The sequence below is a fragment of the Protopterus annectens genome, chromosome 4.part0 (genome assembly GCF_019279795.1).
Source record: "Protopterus annectens isolate FY-2018-M chromosome 4.part0, PAN1.0, whole genome shotgun sequence".
In the NCBI taxonomy this organism is placed as follows: domain Eukaryota; kingdom Metazoa; phylum Chordata; order Ceratodontiformes; family Protopteridae; genus Protopterus; species Protopterus annectens.
This window is the reverse complement of record NC_056733.1, coordinates 236984194-237004399: the sequence shown is the minus strand read 5'-3', so window position 1 is coordinate 237004399 and position 20206 is coordinate 236984194. Positions and strand designations below refer to the sequence as shown.

The 20206-nt window shown below is 42.2% G+C and overlaps 1 protein-coding gene across 1 annotated transcript in view; it reads left to right on the top strand.

The window, feature by feature from the left end:
* CCDC57 (coiled-coil domain containing 57) overlaps positions 1-20206 on the top strand; it is a 3049962-nt gene that overhangs the window by 857427 nt on the left and 2172329 nt on the right. The gene's annotated exons all lie outside the window — the stretch shown is intronic.

The window sequence follows — 20206 nt, the reverse complement described above, 5'->3', positions numbered from 1 at the left end:
GTAAAAGAGCTCTGCGCGTATGGCGAATGCTGGGCCAAACCAAATCAAGAGCAACACACAAATGGCCAGCACTCAGATGTAATGGCAAAAAAACACAAAATGAAGTCATGTGGTAGTCAAGACAAAGTTTAATCCTCCATACCGGTTGTGGCATAACCTCCATCAGTGGAATACCATGAAACAAATAATGACATCCCTCCATAAATAGTCCCATCCACCAATGAAAAAAACAGCCCACCCAAAAATCATCAGCATCACTTCTTTTGATCAAGTGTAAAACATGGAGATAAGATAAAAAATATAAAATAAAATGTAAAGAAGAAATTATATCACTACAGATGATCATTTAATCCTGGTTGGAAAAGTCCCCCCAGCGTAATAATGCAATATTTTTCTTTCTTATTTAAAATGCTATGCCAACCTTGCATGTTGTTTCTGTTACCAGCAATTCTGTCAATTATTAAAAAGTGAAAATCAACACTAGTATGTGTCATGCAGTGTCTGTAGAGAGCATTGGTTTCATGTTTGTTAGGTATGTCACTCAGATGTTCTGGCATACGTATTCTCAGTGGACGAGATGTCTGGCTAATATAAAAAGCTGAACATTTACAAGTGGCCAAATAAACAATCCAATCAGTTCCACAATTCCCATAGACTTTTATATCATACACCTTACTGGTATTTTTGCTGGAAAATTGTTTAAGCTTGCTAACGTATCGGCACGAGGAGCAATGTCCACAAGGGAAAGTACCAAAAAGACTATCTCCCAACAAGGTAAGTTGTTGATATATAGTACCCCCACTGCTGGTATGCTTAAAATGGGAAAAACGGGAACCCAATGTTTTGCCTTTCCTATATGAAAATTGACACCTTGTTCCCCAAAACCAGTCGCAAGCTGTCATTAGCCATGAGGATGTTCCAATGTTTGAAGATAGTTTCTTTAATAGCATTAGTGTTCCCCCCGAATGTTGTGACACACCTGATGGTAGTACTATTGGTCCTCCGCGTTTTAACCTTATATTGCAATAATGACATTCTGTCATGAGTATTGGCCCAATTACTAGCAGAAATTATGTCAAAGTCCCTGTATCCCCTAAATCAGAATCTGTTGCAGAGATCCTGTTGAGAAGAGTCATATTCATCCTGAGTAGAACTGATTCTCTTCATACGTAAAAATTGGGATCTCGGGATGTTGTGAATGGCATGGCTGGGATGTAAGCTGGTAGCATGAAGCAAGTTGTTATGTTGGGGTTACTTCCGAAATACCTTCGTACTAAGAGTATTGTCCAAATTTCTCTGGACAGTAACATCCAAGAAGTTAATTTTGTTGTAATCAGAGTTGAGAGTAAACTCTGTACCCCATTTATTGTCATTAAGGTATTGGACAAACTCGAGAAGAAATCCCATATCAGCCCACCATGCCATCCAACAATCATCCAGATATCTCCTCCAGATGTCAGTTTCGTCAATATACAGGTTATGAGAGGGGTCATATATAAGCTGTTCTTCCAGAAAGGCCATGAACAAATCCGCATAGATTGGTGCAAATGATGCACCCATTCCGGTGCTCTGAATCTGCCAAAAACATTCCCCCTGAAAATAGAATACATTTTTATTGAGCACATGCTCAGCCAAACATAGAAGTAAAATATTAAATCCAGCTGGATATAAGTTGGCACGGTCCAGCCCGAACTGTAAGGCTTGAAACCGGCCCAATGGGGGATGTTGGTATACAGAGTCTTGACATCAAGGGTGCAGAGAAGCCACCTAGGTTCAAGTTGTGTATCAGACAATATTTTCAGGAACTGTGTGGTGTCCTGTATACATGCCCTAATCAGATCCAACAGTGGTTTCAGATATTTAGTCAAGAAGGCGGAGAGAGGTTAAGTCAATGAACCTATCCCATAGACAGTAGGCTGACCTGGAGGCTTGGTCAATGATTTGTGAATTTTGGGCAGTAGATACATAATCTGCTTCTGGGGATCCCTAACAGTTAAATGAGATTTAACTGTCTCAGAGATGATACCCTCATCAAAAGCCTTACTCAAAAATGAGTCAATGTCTTTCTTAAAGTTAGGTGTAGGGTCAATGGGCATAGCCGTGTAATGGCATGGGTTTGGACAACTGTACCTTACCCTCGGTAAGATAATAATCTATCCAATATGACTACTGCCCCTCGCTTATTTGCAGGTACAATAACAATCTTACAATTACCCTTTAACTCCTGTAATGCTTTACTTTCCCCACTTATTGGATTATGACCCAATACCAAAAAATCACCAGTGTTGAAATGTATATCCCTAAGGACAGCCTGTAAGAATATGGATACATGTTTGTTCATGGGTGGTTGAAAATCAGACTTCAGAAATCTAAACTCAGTAGACCTTTTGAGAGTTGTCGCCAGAATCAAAAAACAATTTGAGGTTAAGTCTATGGCAAAAGTTATATAAATGAGATACCATACAGGTTTCATCCACAAAAAAGCCGGGCACAAAATTCAAACCTTTATTCAAAAGCTGCTTCTGTTCATGCGTTAAAATCACATTGGATATATTCAAAACATTGTTATAATGGTCAGTGTGACATCAGGGTCTGAAGTAATCCCTCCACAGTAACTATTCCTGTTCCTGTGTTTCCTCCCACCCCGTCTCCTGCTGTATCTAAAGGGTGGTCCACATTTCGTTGCTTTTTAGGGGTGGGTGTTTCCCGGGTGCTGGCACTATCAATATCAGTGACAGAGGACTCCTCAGCCGATGTGCTACTGTAATAATTATCAGTCTTTCTTAAAATGGACCTAGGTCTCTTCCTACTGGTAACCCCATCTGGCCTAATGGTCTCAACAAACTTGACATTCTTGGAAAACCTCAAAAGGTTTACACCCTGTGATAGTCCGTTACACCCCTGTTGAACTTTCGTATTTTTTTATCCCGGGTTTGCTTCTCAAAGGTAAGTAACTCCTTTGATAACTTGTTCAGACAAGCAACATACTGAGGTTGTTCTTCATATCTTTTTGTTTCATCACAAAGCTTCTTCACTTCTGCAGTGTTCGTATCAATCATCCGCTGATAATATGAGCCAAGGATATGAGCAAAGGACATGGAGGCCTGCTGAAGTGCCAGGTTCCAATCCTTAAGTAGTTCATCATCCATCTTGCCCACTAAGGGCTGTATTCGGATCCTGAGTCCTCTGGGTGTAATTTTCTTGTTCTGATAGGGTTTGAAAAGCTTAAGATGCCATATATTTGTTCTGAGGTTTTCATCCTCCTACCAAGTTTAAATACCAGATTGCAGCCATAAACTGGATCTGTATTGAGAGCATCCTGGTCACTGCCACTCTCATTCATGACCATAAGCTCACAATCCACCTGGACAAAGTCTGAACACAATGCAACAGTCAAGGTCGCACCAGAGGATCAGTGATCTGCCCATCCAATGCCACCAAAGGAGCCATTTATCCAAACAGTATAAATATGAATATTTCCCCAAAAATGGAACCCCCAAAAAAGGGATACAATATGAAAGCTCAACAGGGAAAACAGTTCCAAAATTAATAAAAATACAGTCACAACACTTGTTGAGATCAGAGGACCAGAGGCCGGAAGGCAAGAGAGGATGCATCAAATCAGTGAGTTTGACAAAAAATTCAGTATTAAACTGTAGTTGGTCCACCCTAATGCCAAAAAATGTTTGCGAAACAACCAGAGTCCCTACACATTAGTAAACCAGTATAAATAAATAATATTGTTGGTATACTGTAAAATTCCAAATATCTAAAGATTTTTTGCTAAAATAAATTCCATACCTTGACCATTAATTCGGCACAGTATATCTACCTAGACTAAACACCATAAGGAATATCAAAAGTGTAGAAATACCTATGAAAAAGGATATTCGGACAGATACCTAAAAATAAGACAATTTGTAGGTTTTAAAGTTGTTAGCAGTACGCTCCCAGTTGTATTCAAATCCAAATCCAAAATCCTTATAATGTTCCACATTAAATTCCAATGTCAAACACAACTGTTATAATAGCATCCACTCACTCCTCAATCCCATATAGGAAAATCTTGGCCAAGCACTTGGAGAACCAACACCTAAATATAAATAAACAAATCACTGGATTTAAAAAAATCCTTGCCTAAGGAAAGGACAGAAAAAATAGGAATATAACACCAAAGTTACAGCAAAAATGCCCGTACTATAACAGTCATTATTCCAATTCCGATCAACCTCAAAAAACTGTGGTCAACCAGAGAAATGTGTCATCTATCTAACAATTGTGAGCAAAAGTAATACCCATCTGATCAGAGATATTTGGGAGAAACATGCAATGACATCCTTTAGCTATGTAAACTAAAGTGGTTCCCCTAACATTACCCTAAAGATGTTTTAAATATTGGTATATACAAATAAAATTTCAATATCCCATACAAATGTAGTGAACAGAAAACACAATTCCAAGCCCCGTATAAGTATGAATCAAGTTAATAACAAATATGCATAGAACACACAGTCCAATACATATTCCAAATAGTGTCACCAAATGTCCACAGTTTCCCAATATTGTAGCTGTTCCAAGAACAAATATTATGATGATACAGTTCAAATCTGTGGTAGCCTTGAAGCAAAAAGTCAAACAACACCAGTCCGAGATGTTAAAAGAGAAAAAGTGTTGAACAAATGATGTGAAGTTGTTCGATCTCGCCGTTTGTTTTTACACACGGGTTCGGAGCCGATCCCTCTGCTCCGAGTCGGCCACATTCTAAGCTCTGCGTCTAAGAGAAGCTCGAGGCACAGTCCCTATCCCATGATCCCCTGCTGCTAACCCTCAGATCTGGTTTGCCGCTGCAACAGGTCTCGTCGAGTGAGAGCTTGGGCCAGTATCCTTTATATTTTTCATATTTATATTTATATATATCTTGTCTAAAATAGTATTAATATTATTGTAGTGTTTGTGTGTGTGTATGTTGTTTTAAATTAGTGTTAGCTTGTTGTGGGAGCGGCTGCTCCTAGGCCTTAGGCCATTTTCCCTTCTTCTGTCAGAGCTCTGTCAGATTTTTTTACTGGTAATTCCCCCTTTCTCCAGTTAACCGGTAGTTATTATACTAGCTGTGTGTATTAGTGGTAGTTTTATACATATAGTTGTATTTACATTTTTTGTGCTTAAAATGTCGGAAAAAGCCAAATCTGGCTTTAAACGTTGCCAGTGTGGACAGAAAATGTCCATAACTGATAACCATGTTTCCTGCGTCTACTGTCTGGGCCCTCTCCATCTTCAGGAGGATTGCTCCATCTGCCACTCATTTAGTGGCAGAGTGATGATGGAAAGACGCAGGAAACTGGTTGAGAGAGGTCTCCTGAAGACGGAGTTTCAGGAGGCATTGGAAAAGGCAGACCAGTCATCGAAGTCTTTGAAGGGGTCGAAATCTTCAAAGGTATCGGAGCCCAGGTCATGGGCTCCGAGTACCTCTTCTAAGATTCGGTTGATGGCTCCACAGACCTTGGAGCCGAGCACAGATATGCTGCCTCGAATCAAGGTCGAGGTCTTGAAGCCAGCCTCAGAGGAACCCCCTTCATCGATCCTTCGCTCGGTGACCTCTTCGGCCCCTTCGACCCGTTCCTCCAGACTGTCTGACACCGATGTGGATCGAGTGGTGCAGAAACTGATGGAGAACACGACCTTATCCAAACTGATTGCGGTTTCGTCCCAGTTGGTTTCGAAGCTTGAGGCCCTTCCTGTCCCATCTGTTGATCCTCCTTTGAGACCCGTCGAGTCATCGGAGCTGGGAGTCGTGGATCTGATGATCGTTGATCCCCCGGGGCCGAAGCCTTCTTTAGTGCTTTCGGCTCCACTGACCTCGACACCCTCGGTACCCATCGAGGGGTCTCGGAGCTGACAATCTCTCCTAGGTTCTAGGGGGGAGAGTCGAACCGAAGTTTCGGTTCTGACTCTTCCCCTCGGTGCCTCGGCGCAGATTAGTTCGGCTCCATCCTCTGGATCGGAGCCCGTGGTTCTGGGCCCGGGGAGACTACCGTCTTCTTCGGAACCGGTGGAACCCTCGGCCCGAGGCGCCGGTGCCTTCGAGGCCATGAGGAAGTCTTGTCTGGTAAGACTTTCACATCGTCAGATTCTTCTTCTTCTCCCTCCCCGAAAGGTCCATGTTCTGTCTCTGCACCACTGGTTCCCACCAACCATAGAGACCCAAAGCCTCAGTCAACCCCAGAGGGTGAACCCTGCTCCTCGGAAGCTTCACCAGATGTCCCTTCTGATGATGTCCCGAGGAAGAGATTGTGCAAGAGGAGGCGCCTTGATTCCCCACAGGAATCATTGACATCGGATACCGACTTGGATGAGACAGAGGGGTCCCCACGGTCCTCCTCCGAGGATATCTCATTTGCTGACATCCTTGAAATTCTCAAACAGAGGGGTGACTGGCAGTCCCTTGCCCCCACTGAGGACAAGTCGGTGTTACTGAAGGGCTCAACCTTCCACCTCCTGGGTAACTCCGCCCTTCGACGAGTTAATGGATTTAATAGCTCAAAGGGCGTGGGAGTCCCCTGACACATTGGAACCAGTCCCTCGGAGGCCCAATAAGTACATCACTGCCCCCCAGGATAAGGCGTACCTCACCAAGGGAGTCCCAGTTGATGCTATGGTGGTGGCGGCGGCCACCAAGAAAGAAATGTCTGAAGCATCTTCCTCTGTTCATCCTCCTAACAAGGACTCCAGGACGATGGACAGGTACGGGAAGCGCATTTTTAGTTCAGCGACTTTTTCCATGCGATTGCTGAACTACCTCACTCATTTTACCCATCTTCAGAGAGATCTCCTCAAGGAGTTGGGAGATACTCTTCAGGGTACCAGATATGCTGCGGTCTCAGACAAGGTGACAGCACAGCTCAATACCCTAAACTCTATCGTCAACTCGTCCATGCGGCTCATTTCCTATGCAGCCGAAGGATCGAGTAGGGCTGCAGCTTCAGCGATTGCTTTGAGAAGACAATCCTGGATGTGCCTATGCTCCTTTGTGGAAGCCTTCAAGCCTTCCTTTACTAATGCCCCTTTTGATGGCTCCTCCTTGTTTGGGCCCAAAGTGAAGGAGACACTCACTAGGTGCAAGCAGGAAGGAAAGACCCTGTCTGCCGTAGGGGTCCATTTTTCTGCCCCGTCTAGACCATACCCCAAAGGGCAAAGAGGCGGAAAAATGTGGTTCCGGAAGACTCAGGGAGCTTTCCAATTCTCACCTAGTGAATCCCCCTCCAGAGGCAGAGGAGGGGGAAGGAATGGAAGACGCCGCCCAAGCGGCAGAGGCGGTCCGCAGAACCAGGGCGACAGGGATAGCCTTCCCGGGAAGCCCTTCCAGCGCTCCTGAGTGGAGGCCCGACTGTCCTACTGTGGAGGCGGTCGGGGGGGTCGCTTGGCTTTATACCCAGAGGCCTGGCTAAACCTCACTTCAGATTCCTGTGTAAAAAGCATAATAACCAGAGGATACAACATACCTTTCTTAAACAATCCTCCCACCCAAAAAAGATTCCCAGACGTTCCACCCACTCTGCAGGATCACGCAGCCATAGAAATTCAAAGGCTGTTAGAAAAAAGAGTCATCCAACCAGTCCCGGCGGACCAAATAGGATCTGGAACTTACTCAAGGTTCTTTTTAGTTCCAAAGAAAACAGGGGACTGGAGGCCAATACTGGACCTCAGCAAACTCGATACCTTTGTGAAGAAGGAAAAATTCTGGATGGTCACGCTTCAATCGATCCTTCCGTTTCTTCAAACGAACGATTGGATGTGCTCTATAGATCTCAAGGATGCGTACTACCACATAAAAATGGCTAGGCCATCCAGAGATCATCTGCGCTTCTGGCTGGGAGCCAGTCATTTTCAATTTCGAGCTCTGCCCTTTGGCCTCACCTCAGCCCCCAGGGTGTTCACCAAGAGCATGGCAGTACGCCACCACCAGGCATCACCTATTGCAAGCCAGGGACTATACAATCAATCTCTGTTCCCGTTTAGGCATAACTCTGAACTTTGAAAAATCTGTCTTATCGCCCTCACAGCATATATCATTCATAGGAGCAGAATTAAACACTACCTTATCCCTGATCAGACTTCCTCAATCAAGAGTCTCAGCCCTGAGAGAACAGATTTCTATTCTTCTAGAAAACAAAGGAGTCCCAGCTGCACAGGTCTTGAAAGTTTTAGGTATGATGGCAGCTGCCCTTATCGCGGTCCCCCTAGGGAAAATGCACATGAGGATCCTCCAGTGGCTACTCTTCGCACAGTGGTCTTAACAACAGCTACCATTATCACACAACATCCTGCTCACGGAATCTTGCAAATGGGATCTTCGATGGTGGATGAACAGTCACGAACTTACGATAGGCCGCCCGTTTGTTCTTCCTCCCCCCCATAGCCACAGTGACCACAGACGCTTCCCTGATAGGGTGGGGGGGACATTTTCAGGGGAGAACAGTTCAAGGCGAGTGGTCGAAAATGGAGTACAATCTGCACATCAATGTCCTAGAGTTAAGAGCAGTGTTCCTAGCGTTGCAGCACTTTCACGACTACTTACCTCCGGGAACAGTTGCAATTCAGACAGACAACATGTCAGTGGTCTGGTACATAAAGGAGGAACCAGGTCTTACCCCTTATGCAGAGAGGCCCTGAGGATCTGGCAATGAGCTGTGTCCACCGGACGCTTTCTCATAGCAACGCACATCCCGGGGACGTCCAACGTAATAGCGGACAGGTTGAGCAGAGCCATCCTGCTGCCTCACGAGTGGTCCCTCAAAAATCAAGTAGTGGAAAGGATTTTCCGCAGATGGGGCCAGCCTTGCTGCGACCTTTTTGCATCCCCCTTGAATGCCAAATGCAGAAGCTATTTCGCCCTACTTCTCCCTCCAGGGGGCGCCCCCAGGGACGCACTTGTACACGATTGGCCCCCGGGTCTCCTATATGTCTTCCCTCCTGTTCCATTAATCCCAAAATTTCTGCAGAAAGCCAAAGGTCTGGAAAGGACAATCATCTTGAAAGCACCATTCTGGCCTCGACAAATCTGGTTCCCCTTCCTCCAAACTCACCAGATAGAGGAACCTTGGACTCTGGACCCAGTGCCAGACCTGCTGACCCACTCGTCAGGAGTTCTTCACCCCTCTCTCTCGTCCCTCAAATTGACAGCATGGTTGCTCTGCTTCCCAGCTTAGCCAGGTCGGATCTTTTGTCTCCAGCAGTACAACATATTCTGATTTCTTCCCACAAATCCTCCACTAGAAAATTGTACAAGAGCAAGTGGAAACGTTTCGCGTGTTGGGCCTCCTAACAAGGTATAGAGCCCTTGGTGGCTCCTATTCACAAGATTCTAGAATTTCTATCTACTCTCTTTCACTGGGGGGCTTCAACATCCACCATAAGGGTACAGCTGGCTGCCATATCTAATTTTCATGTGGGTGAAGGAGGCGCTACAATTATGTCGCACAGACTTTGTAGGGCTTTCATGAAGTGAACTTATCATCTCCGACCATCTAGTGAAACCAACAAGGAAGAAACTGATGGAACAAGCGAAGTAAGCAGACCAAAACTCCAAGCAAAATCAGGTTAACGTATTTTTTAATAAAAGCGTTTTCGCTCCTAGCCAAAACCAGGAGCTTCCTCAGACAATATAAAAAAGGCGCCAAATCACTTTTAAACACATCAAAAGTGATGTCATATCCTGCGCAAATACCTCATAAAGCATAATTTAAAAGCTCCAATTTTTTTAAAAATAAAGAAATACAAGGCAAGTTCATTACCAAAACATTTAACCATATGTTTACACCTCTAAGAGGGACTTTATATAATTGATGGTGACAACCACATTTAATATTAACTCTTCTTAAATGTGTACTTACAAAAGAGCACAAAATGACCCAAATAGTCAGGTGTATGTAACAAAAACAGCTAATTTCTTTATATACAATTCAAAGACTTATTTAAAAGCCCATGCCCAATAAAGGGGATGGGTTAATTTCATAACTTGACATACAAATAGATGCCCCTAACACAAATGTGTACCTATATTACAAATCCCCCCAAAAAAAGGATTTTGATATATATAAGTTACATAAAGATTTTTCACAAACATGGCAATAGAGTGAAATGGGGTAAAATATCCTGAGTGTTATAAGGTTATTTTTATCAAAGGATGATGTCAATTCCTAAGATAACTTTTGTATTTTAAAATGATGGAAATATTGCACAAGTCATTTAGACCAGGTGGGGAAAAGGCGTTTAGTAATAGTTGCCATTCTAATTCTTTTAATTCGAGGAGTAATGATTGGGGGCCCCCCCTAACCCCCACTTTTACTCCATCAATTCCCATAAAGGAGAAACTGTGTCCTATATTGTCAAGTACGTGTTTTGAAAGGGCGTTATCAAGTTTCTTATTTTTTATGGCATAATTATGTTGATAAACACGGTCCCGCAGTTTGCGGTCCGTTTTTCCAACATAAAATGCCGGACAGCAGTTACAAAACGCAATGTAAATGACGGATTTAGAGTCACAAAAAAATTTTTGTCTAATATAATATTTTTCCCCCCTGATCATGAACGAGTTCCCCGTTCTTAAGAGCTTGCACCAATTACAGAAGCCACACAAGAATGTGCCAGTCTGTCTGGACATACCAAAAGTAGTGTTTTCATTTTGTAAAAATTCCTTCAAGTTCCTCCCTCTTTTAAATGTAAAGCCAGGGAAAGCACCCAAAATTTCAAAAAGATGTGTGTTATTTGTTATAAATTCCCAGTTTTTCTTAACAATACTACACATACTATGAATGTGTTTATTGTATGTGAGAATGAACCTATTTTTAAAGTCAACAACTGGACAGTTGAGGCTCTGATCAATGTTCGTGTGTTCAATCAGGGATTGTTGTTCTAGTTCCTCCCCCAGTTCTATCACCAAATCAAGAGAGTTAAGGTGGTTACTCTGTGGGGTACCCTGTAAGAGTGGTTTGTAAAACCCATTAATTCTTTTAAAGGTTACCTCATCTATAAGGTTATCCAGTAAATCTATAGGGTAACCTCTATTTTGAAACATGTTTTTTAGGGTGCTACATTCCTCTTCAAAATCAACCAGGGTGCTACACATACGTGTTGCTCTCACTAGTTGGCCTTTGAAGATAGACTTCTTCTGGTTCAACGGGTGGTTGCTAGAAAAATGAAGGAAAGCATTACAGTAGGTTTTTTTCCTAAAGATCTTGGAACAAAAACAATTGTTTTGAATGTCCTTTATAAGTTTCACATCTAAATATTCAACTTCTCTCGTTGAAAAATGATGTGTGAAAGTCAAAAAAGGACATGATTCATTCATATAATTCACCAAATTAGTTGCCGTGTCAGAGTTCCCATCAAGTAAGACAAATGCATCATCAAGGAACCTAGTATAAAATTTTGAGGCCTCCTTAAAAGGGAGATGTTCAAAAAGGAACTGCTTTTCCCAATAGGCCACAACTAGGTTCGCCACACTGCCTCCACATGGTGATCCCATCGCTATACCCCTTTTCTGAATGTAGTACTCATTATTAAAGATGAAGAAATTGGATGACAAAATGATGTCAAGTAAGGTGGTAACAACATAAATTTCATCCTTTGAAGCCTTCATATCCAACAACATTAATTCCACCCATTCCACAGCTTCAAGGTGTGGTATAGAGGTGTAAAGGTCCACCACATCAATAGTCAAGAAGCTGTAGGAAGGGTTGAATGGAATGCTGTTGATAGCTTTTAAGAAGGACCACGAGTCTTTGCATATCTGAGGGAGTGTCTTAAGGTATTTACCTAAGATGTGGTCAACTACCTTTGCACTGGGGTGGGTGATACAACATCTCCCATCAACAAGTGCTCGCATGGGGGGATCCTCTAGATTTTTGTGTATCTTGGGGATACCAAACATGATGGGAACTCTAGGGAAGGATATGTTGATGTAGTCAAAGGTCTCAATATCAATCTTCCCTTCAATAAATAAGTCTCTTAAATAGCCTTTTATTTTATTATATTGGCCTGTGGTCTCATTCCTAGATGAGTTCTCGTAAGCTGGAGACTCTAAGATTTTAAGCATTTTAGAGATATAATCCGCTTTATCTAGTATAACGAGACCCCCACCTTTATCCGGCTTGATGACTCTAATTGGTGAATTACACAGATTATTCAAACAATGTCTCTGTTCAAAGGAAATGTTACTGTTCCCATCAAACCAACCAATATTTTTAAACAAATGTCTAAGGTCCAATTCACAGGCATATTCAAATGACTGTAAAATTGGGTGGAGAGGGGGATTGAAAACACTTAATAACTTAAAAGGAGGTTTTTCATTACATATACTCCCATTAAACAATACTTTCAAATTCAAGCCACGTACAAAGCATTTGAGATCCATCAGTAGTTTGGGCAAGCTGATCTTTTGGTCAGGAACAAAGGGTAACCCAAGGGCTAAAAGTTCAATCAAGTCTTGCTCAATGAAGATGTCAGAAAAATTATAAACAAGAAAGTCACCTTTGATGTTTGACAAAATGGTGGGCTTCCGAGTCACTGGAATATTATCAAGAATGGGAAAAGCCTCATTTAAACTTTCTTCGGGTTCTTTTGTTGTTGGAAATTCTTCCGTCCTAAAAAAGGTTTAGAATTTCCTTTATAATTAGGCCGGAAACCTTGGTTGTTATAAGAGGCTTTAATCCTATTACTTCGTCTAGGTTGTTGAGAAGATGGTCCTTCATCACCATCATCCACATCCTGATAAGATTCATCAATAGTGACCAATGGGGAATCAACATTCCTGTTAGCATTATCATTGTTTTTATTTACATTTTCTTTTGGATTTTTGGATCCATGTAGGTTCCTGACCAAGTTAGGGTAAGCTAGCTCATTGGAATAGGCTAGCCGATCTCTCATTAATTTTTTACTCTTGTTAAGTTTTAATTTGGCTAGGAGGCCATCAATGCTTTCAAAAATGCATAAATAGTCATATTTATAGCGCAAAAAATTGATGTCTGCCTTAATAATATCATTTAAATTGTTAGTTTCACTTAAAAGCAGTTCAATATATTTTTCATAATGTTTTACCATGAGGTGTAGAAGTTCCAACCCTTGTTTGTTGAAAAGGTTGGATAAATCAGTAACAAAACCAGAGTCAACAAATAGATTTGTGGGGGTGAAGGAACTCCTTAACCCCTTTGGTACGATATTTTCTTTTAGACACTGTCTAAAGTAAGAAACTTCTAACTGAAGTTTCTTAATACTAAGCATTTTAGTGTCAAGTAGTTTTAAATTAGCAGCAATGGAGCTTTCAAGATTACCTGCCATATCCGACCCGGTAGTCAGCGAAGTTGTAATATTTGGTGAGCCGAACAAAAAACCTTCGGTGTTCCTCACCCATTGCCCAAAGATGGGCTCGCCAATAAACTCCGGACGGTTGTTCAAGCCCAAAAAATTGCTGCTTCCCCCATTCGGGGCGTGATTATTTGATGAAAAGGAATCAGTTCGAGTGTTGACCTGTTCTGGTCTCCTTAATTCCACACTCTGGCCAACGGTGTTAAGATTTTCAGAACCGGAAAGTGGACGTAGAACCTGTCCCGGTTGAATAGATACGTTAGAATAACTTTCCGGTCCATTATTACTGTTCCCCTGTTCTTGGCTTTGTAGATTTAATGGCCTCGATTCCGTAGATGCACCGACAATGTTAACACCCTCATTGGTGTTAAAAATACGAGGAATTTGACCAGGTTGAAGTGAAGCTGGCTGCCATATCTAATTTTCATGTGGGTGAAGGAGGCGCTACAATTATGTCGCACAGACTTTGTAGGGCTTTCATGAAGTGAACTTATCATCTCCGACCACCTATTCAAAGTCCAGTTTTTCCTTGGAATTTAAACCTGATGCTATCCCAACTCATGCTATCGCCGTTTGAACCTGCTTCGTCATGCCCACTGAAATATCTTTCTTGGAAAACCTTATTTCTGGTGGCAATCACTTCAGCCCGCAGAGTTTCGGAGCTGCAGGCACTGTCAATTAGACCACCATATCTGATATTTCATCCAGACAGGGTCACCTTACGTACTAATCCGTCTTTTCTACCAAAAGTCTGCTCAGAATCGAATCTTAATCAGTCAATAGAACTTCCCACCTTTTTCAGGAACCATACCAATAAGATGGAATACATGCTTCACAAATTGGACGTACACAGACAACTGAGATTTTACCTGGACAGAACAAAAGAGTTCAGGAAATCAGACCAACTATTTGTGTCTCATGCAGATAATAAGAAAGGACTTGCAGTTACAAAAATCACGCTATCCAAATGGCTTTCAGACTGCATAAACTTTGTTTATTCATCTTCCAATCAGCCTACCCCCCTCAAAGTTAAAGCTCATTCTACTAGAGCTGTTTCTACTTCTCTGGCACATGCGGCTCGTTTACCTATAGATACCATTTGTGCTGCGGCTACCTGGGCCAAACCTCATACTTTTATTACTCATTACAAAGTGGACAGGGCCTTCATGGACAGGGCTTCCTTTGGTTCCACTGTTCTCAGGAATGTTCTCCCGTGAGCCACCCGGGGTTTAGGGTGCTGGGGACGCTACCCATGTGTAAGAACAAACGGCGAGATCGAACAACTTCACATAAAGAAGTTATGTTCTTACCATAACGTTCCATGTGAGTTGTTCATCTCACCTTTGTTCTTACACTCCCGCCCTCCTTCCCCCTCCGTGTTCTGGAGGAACAGGTACGACTCGTGGCTGGTTGTCTTTCTCATGGTTCTCTGGGACTGCCTGTGTCTATGTATGCGTGCGTAGTCGGGCAGGTATAACATATTTGCCTGTATCTGCCATTACCTTTTAGGTATATACGTGTATAGCTATTTTTGGTGTGTATGCATGTGTAGGCAGGTATGTTTTGTTGTCTGGTTTCTTAGCAAACTAGATCTGAGGGTTAGCAGCAGGGGATCATGGGATAGGGACTGTGCCTCGAGCTTCTCTTAGACGCAGAGCTTGGAATGTGGCCGACTCGGAGCCGAGGGATCGGCTCCGAACCCGTGTGTAAGAACAAAGGCGAGATGAACAACTCACATGGAACGTTATGGTAAGAATATAACTTCTTTTTCACGGCCCAACATACCACCAAAAACATTCCTTCAGATGTAATAAATCCAGGCATTGATATTCCTAAGCCCAGCAGAATTGCCAATAGTCCACAGATAGCCTGTATTTCGAGTTATTCACTATGAACAAAGTCGTATTGCTCGAGTTATGGTGTCCGGTCCCGAACACAAGTTATCAAATACAGGAGATTTCTAAGTGGCCAAACACTGCCAAGCAAGCCGCCCCAAACACACTGTAAGAACAGAAACCCAAACGCAAATAGAGTGAGTAGTCTGGGCCCAAATCACCACGACTATAAGCCTCATATGAACATATCCACACCGCACAATAATAGAGTAAAAAAACAGTACCTGCACATAACATATGCGAATATATCCTGTGTATGTAGACAAGCCTCACAGATTCAATGCCCCAAAGTGAAAAAATGACCAGAAAATACTGAAAAATTCCCAAAGAGCTTCTCACACTGCCATCTTCCAATTTTGGTAAGAGCAGACGTATATTCAGTATTCGGTAACAGCAGACATATATTCAGTTATACATACGAAATAAAGTCCAAAAAAGAATGCTGGTGCTTAGAAAATGCTGATATATAAAATCCAATAGGTCCGACCGACCTTAATCCAAAAAACAAGACTGAAATTACACTGATGTAACAGGTCCATAAATCACCAATCTTGATAATGCCAGCACCAGAACAGAAGCAGAATGCTGTAGTAAAAGAGCTCTGCATGTACTGCAAATGCAGGGCCAAACCAAATCAGGAATAACACACAAATGGCCAGCACGCAGGTGTAATGGCAGAAATACACAAAATTAAGCCATGTGGTAGGCAATGCAAAGTTTAATCCTCCATACTGGTTTCGGCATAACCGCCTTCATCAGTGGAATACCATGAAACAAATAATGACATCCCTTCATAAATAGTCTCATCCACCAATGAAAAAAATAGCCCACCCAAAATCATCAGCATCACTTCCTTTGATCAAGTGTAAAACATGCAGATAGGACAAAAATTATAAAATAACATGTAAAGAAGAAAATATATCCCTAGAGATGATCATTTAATCCTGGTTGGAAAAGTCCCCCCAGCATGAATGAGAGTGGAACTGACCAGAATGCTCTCAATACAGATCCAGTTGACGGCTGCAATCTGGTATTTAACAAACTTGGTAGGGGGATGAAAACCCTCAGAACGAATATATAGCATTGTAAGCTTTTCAAAGCCTATCAGAACAAAGAAATTACGCCCAGAGGACTCAGGGTCCGAATGCAGCCCTTAGTGGGCAAGATGGATGATGAACTACTTAAGGATTGGAACCTGGCACTTCAGCAGGCCTCCATGTCCTTTGTTTGTATCCTTAGCTCATATTATGAGCTGATGATTGATTCGAATATTGCAGAAGTGAAGACGCTTTGTGATGAAACAAAAAGATATGAGGGACAACCTCAGTATGTTGATTGTCTGAACAAGTTATCAAAGGAGTTACTTAGCTTTGAGAAGCAGACCTGGGATAAAAAAATACGAAAGTTCAATAGGGATGTAACGGACTATCAGAGTGGTAAACCTTTTGAGGTTTCCAAGAATGTCAAGTTTGTTGAGACCGCTAGGCCAGTTGGGGCTACCAGTAGAAAGAGACCTAGGTCCATTTTAAGAAAGACTGATAATTATTACAGTAGCACATCGGCTGAGGATTCCTCTGTCACTGATATTGATAGTGCCAGCACCCGAGAATCACCCACCCCTAAAAGGCAATGTAATGTGGACCACCCTTTAGATGCAGCAGGAGACGGGGTGGGAGGAAACACAGGAATAGTTACAGTGGAGGGATTACTTCAGACCCTGATGTCACACTAAATGACCATTATAACAATGTTTTGAATATATCCAATGTGATTTTAACACATGAACAGAAGCAACTTTTGAATAAAGGTTTGAATTTTGTGACTGTTTTTTTTTTGTGGATGAAACCTGTAAGGTATCTGATTTATGTGACTTTTGCCGTAGACTTAACCTCAAATTGTTTTTTGATTCCGGCGACAACTCTCAAAGGTCTACTGGGTTTAGATTTCTGAAGTCTGATTTTCAACCACCTATGAACAAACATGTGTCCATATTCTTACAGGCTGTCCTTAGGGATGTACATTTCAACACTGGTGATTTTTTGGTATTGGGTCATAATCTAACAAGTGGGGAAAGTAAAGCATTACAGGAGTTAAAGGGTAATCGTAAGATTGTTATTGTACCTGCGGATAAGGGAGGGGCAGTAGTCATATTGGATATGGATTATTATCTTAGCGAGTGTAAGGGACAGTTGTCCAACCCACGCTATTATGTGGCTATGTCCATTGACCCTACACCTAACTTTAAGAAAGACATTGACTCATTTTTGAGTGAGGCTGTTGCTGAGGGTATCACCTCGGAAACAGTTAAATCTCATTTAACTGTTAGGGATCCCAGAAGCAGATTATGTATCTCCTGCACAAAATTCAGAAATTGTTGACCAAGCCGCCAGGTTGGCCTATTGTCTTAGGGATAGGTTCATTGACTGAGCCTCTCTCCACTTTCATGACTCAGTATCTGAAATCGCTGTTGGATCTGATTAGGGCACATATACAGGACACCACACAGTTCCTGAAAATATTGTCTGATACACAACTTGAACCTGGGTGGCTTCTCTGCACCCTTGATGTCAAGGCTCTGTACACCAACATCCCCCACTGGGTCGGTCTTCAAGCCTTACAGTTCTGGCTGGACCGTGCCAACTTATATCCAGCTGGATTTAATACTTTACTTCTATGTATGGCTGAGCATGTGCTCAATAAAAATGTATTCTATTTTCAGGGGGAATGTTTTTGGCAGATTCAGGGCACCACGATGGGTGCATCATTTACACCAATCTATGCGGATTTGTTCATGGCCTATCTGGAAGAACAGCTTATATATGACCCCTCTCATAACCTGTATATTGACAAAATTGACATCTGGAGGAGATATCTGGATGATTGTTGGATGGAATGGCGGGCTGATATGGGATTTCTTCTCAAGTTTGTCCAATACCTTAATGGTAAAAAATGGGGTATAGAGTTTACTCTCAACTCTGATTACAACAAAATTAATTTCTTGGATGTTACTGTCCAGAGAAATTTGGACAATACTCTTAGTACGAAGGTATTTCGGAAGTACCCCCAATATAACAACTTGCTTCATGCTACCAGCTTACACCCCAGCCATACCATTCGCAACATCCTGAGATCCCAATTTTTATGTATGAAGAGAATCAGTTCTACTCAGGATGAATATGACTCTTCTCAACAGGATCTCTGCAACAGATTCTGAGTCAGGGGATACAGGGACTTTGACATAATTTCTGCCAGTATTTGGGCCAATACTCATGACAGAATATCATTATTGTATTATAAGGTTAAAACTCGGAGGACCACTAGTGATACCATCAGGTTTGTCACAACATTCGGGAGGAACACTAATGCTATTAAGGAAACTATCTTCAAACACTGGAACATCCTCATGGCTAATGACAGCTTGCGACAGGTTTTGGGGAACGAGGTGTCAATTTTCATATAGGAAAGGCAAAACATTGGGTTCCCATTTTTCCCATTTTAAGCATACCAGCAGAGGGGGCGCTATGTATCAACAACTTACCTTGTCGGGAGATGCTCTTTTTGGTACTTTCCCTTGTGGACATTGCTCCTCGTGCCAATATGTTAGCAAACTTAAACAATTTTCCAGCAAAAACACCAGTAAGGTGTATGATATACAAGTCTATGGGAGTTGTGGAACTGATTGGATTGTTTATTTGGCCACTTGTAAATGTTTGGCTTTTTATGTTGGCCAGACATCTCGTCCACTGAGAATATGTATGTCAGAACATTGGAGTGACATACCTAACAAACATGAAACCGATGCTCTCTACAGACACTGCATGACACATACTAGTGCTGATTTTCACTTTTTAATAATTGACAGAATTGTTGGTAACAGAAACAACATGCAGGGTTGGCATAGCATTTTAAATAAGAAAGAAAAATATTGGATTATTAAGCTGGGGAGACTTTTCCAACCAGGATTAAATGACCATTTGTAGTGATATATTTTCTTCTTTACATGTTGTTTTAATTTTTGTCCTATCTGCATGTTTTACACTTGATCAAAGGAAGTGATGCTGATGATTTTGGGTGGGCTGTTTTTTTCATTGGTGGATGGGACTATTTATGGAGGGATGTCATTATTTGTTTCATGGTATTCCACTGATGAAGGCGGTTATGCTGAAATCGGTATGGAGGATTAAACTTTGTCTTGCTTACCACTTGGCTTAATTTTGTGGTTTTTTGCCATTACACCTGAGTGCTGGCCATTTGTGTGTTGTTCAAAATAACAAAAGACAGCTGGGTACAAAATATCATTTCCAGAGGCTATTTCATTCCTTTTGCCACATCCCCTCCAATCATAAGAAAAATCCTGAACATTCCACCCAGTTACAGTGAACAGGCAACTACAGAGGTCCAAACGTTGCTAACAAAAAGAGTCATCCAACCAGTCCCAGCAGACCAAACAGGGTCCGGAACTTACTCAAGATTTTTTTGGGTTCCAAAAAGACAGGGGACTGGAGACCCATATTGGCCCTCAGCAGACTGAACCAATTTGTAAAGAAAGAGAAGTTTTGGATGGTTACGCTTCAGTCTATACTTCCCTTTTTAGAGAAAGACAATTGGATGTGCTTGATAGATCTCAAGGATGCGTACTACCAAATAAAAATGGCCAGACCGTCCAGGGATCACCTGCGCTTCCGGCTGGGAGACAAGCACTACCAGTTTCGAGCCCTGCCATTTGGTCTCACTACAGCCCCCAGAGTGTTCAGCAAATGCATGGCAGTGGTCACAGCTCACCTGAGGCGTCTAGAATTCAAGATGTTTCCATACCTAGACGATTGGCTCCTTACCGCCACCACCAGGCATCAACTCATTCAGGCCAGGGAGGCCACTCTGTCACTCTGCAATCATCTTGGCATTACAGTTAACTCAGAAAAATCTGCCTTGTCGCTATCGCAGCATAT